This window comes from Schistocerca serialis, unplaced genomic scaffold (assembly GCF_023864345.2).
Source record: "Schistocerca serialis cubense isolate TAMUIC-IGC-003099 unplaced genomic scaffold, iqSchSeri2.2 HiC_scaffold_639, whole genome shotgun sequence".
Taxonomy (NCBI): domain Eukaryota; kingdom Metazoa; phylum Arthropoda; class Insecta; order Orthoptera; family Acrididae; genus Schistocerca; species Schistocerca serialis.
Window position 1 is genome coordinate 70,001 of NW_026048232.1, and position 2,500 is coordinate 72,500.

Genomic DNA, 2,500 nt, shown 5'->3' on the forward strand with positions numbered 1-2,500 from the left:
GCATGGAAGTAGCCCAGGGGAGTGTCCGCCGGAAGGCGGAACCATCTCCTGACGGCGGCCCGGATGGTCACGTCTGCCGCTTTCAATGCACCCACTCGGGTGCGGCTGAGGGCCAGCCCGTGGTACAGGCCTGGGAGAAGTACATTGGTGAGGGCGTAGAGGCGCTGTTGCGGCTTAAGCGGAGCTCGGGAGATGACGTCCAGCTGCTCCACCAGGTGGCGTCGTGGGTTGAACACGCAGCGACCCGCGGTGGAGAATTGCAGTCCCAGATACCGGAAGGTTTCACCCACACGTAGGGCGGGCATGGTGGCGTTGCCCGCTTTGAAGGTAACGTCGGCGTCGACCTTCACCTTCTTGTCACGCCCAGACGCGACTAAAGCGAGGGTGAAACACTTCCGGGCGTTGATCTGCAGCCCCAGATGGCCGAGGGCTGCGACGGCTGCGTCGATGAGGGACTGCAATCCCCTCGCGGTCGATGCAAAAAGCAGGACGTCATCTGCGAAGGCCGCAGCGTTGACTCTGCGGCCGAGGATCCGAGCTCCGATGTGGGAGGGAAGTTGACTCAAAACATAGTCCACCGCAAAGTTGAAAAGGAGGGGGGAGAGGGGGTCACCCTGACGCACACCCCTTGCCGGCTGCAGGGGCACGCCCACGTCGGCGCCGCCCGCTATCACCGTCGTGCTACCCTCGTAACACCTTTCGACGTACTCAATAAAGCAATCCGGCAGGCCATGAGCCCTCAGCACGGGGCGGAGGGCAGCATGGTCCACCGAATCGAACGCTTTAGAGACGTCGATCGATGCCACAAAAACAGAGCGACAGGAGCGGACTGCGTCGGTGAGAGCAGTGTCCAAGATGAAGGTGTTTTCCAACATCCCATCCCGGGGGATGAATGCCCGCTGACGTTCGTCCACAGCACATGCACGCATCAGGCGTGACGCGAGAACCTTGTGAAAGGTCCGCGCCAACACCGAGCAGACCGTAATGGGGCGAAAGTCAGCGGGGGATGTTGGTGCAGCCGTTTTGGGGAGAAGTGACGTCCGGGCGCGAAGCAGACGCTCGGGGAGGGCGCGGGCCAGGAGGAAGAGGTTCAAGAGTTTCACCAGGACTTCATGCGGCATGCGCCGCAGCTCCGCTGGAGTCAGGCCGTCCGGCCCGGCCGCCGATCCCCTGGGCGGCAAGGCAGCAGCGACCTCCTCACGTGTGACCGGCCCCCATAGGCACTCAGGAGCGACAGGCTCCGAGTGCGGGAGAAGGCGGTCACGGATGAAGCCAGCGGTGGAGATCGGCTTCTTCGTGAAGAGGTCCGCCCAGAAGTCCAGCAGACCGGGGATGACAGGTGGCGGCTGCAGCAGGGTGCCGTCCAGCAAGCCGCGCACGCAACGTGCACGCGACCTGCGGAAGGCGTCCTGTGTCCGCGCGAACTCCCAGCGGCGCCTCTTGCGCTTCTGCAGCGGCGGGGCGGCAGGCGGCCGCTTGGATGATTGGCGCGGCCGCTGTGCCCTGGTGATCGACCTCTCCCCCCTGGACCCGACCGACGCAAGGGCATCCGGGAGCATGCCCAGGATGACATCGGGCGGCGTGCCCCGCCCCAGACCAATGACTCGATCCAGAGCAGAGAAACGCTGGGCGGAAGCAGGTAGCCCCGCCAGATGCTCCCAGATGGCGGCGTCAGTCGGCCCCTCCGGCGGCGGCCCGGTGGTATCGGCCGCGAAGTCCTCGGCTGCGTCGACGGGCGGCGCAGCGGCCTCGCCCGCGTCAGGCAGCGAGCTCGCTGCTCCCTGGCGGGACGCCGGCTCTTCCCCCCGACCGATCTCAAGCGCCTCCATGAATTGGCGGACAAGCTGCTTGTGGGCAGCTTGCCGCCGTCGGCACTTGATTGCCTCAAGCGTTCGGTCGGGGAACATCCTAATAAGCTCTTGATTAACGAAGAAGAACCGGGCGTCCCTCTCAAGGAACAGTTCGGCCTCCGCCTTGGCGAGCGACAGGACTTCTTCCTCCGTCCACCTCGCGCGATGCCTCTCCGTCACGATCTCAGCGTTGGCGGCCGCAAGGTGTTGGCGGCGGCGATGGACCCCGAGACCGTTCTTCGTGGTAAAAGTGCGGTGGCACTCACTGCAAGCAAAGGGAGCTACACAAACTATCGCATTTTCGTTACGGCCGGTTGGCCGGATAGGTGCTGGGGTAGCTGGGGTGGCACCTTCAGCGGAAGGGCCACCATCTCTTGTTTCTTGTAGGCTGCCCCCAACTATAAAGGGATAATGCGAGGGGGGGCTGGTAACCCCCCCAAGCCCCTGGTGCGGTCTTCCACTCTGCGAAAATCAGCGGGCCCACGAGAAGGGGAGAAGACCGCAGGAGAGGAGAGGCTAAGAGGGCTAGGCCCATGTATTGCGCATCACTCTCCCTGTAACTATAACCCAAGGAAGGCACCTCGCAGCAGCAGCACGACTACATCAAGACCGCACTTCGAAAAGCCAAGTCCGGATGCAGCCACACCGCC

General features: G+C 63.9%; 1 pseudogene; it reads right to left on the reverse strand.

The window, feature by feature from the left end:
• Positions 1-2,500, reverse strand: part of LOC126448885 (large subunit ribosomal RNA) — a 7,951-nt pseudogene that overhangs the window by 2,554 nt on the left and 2,897 nt on the right.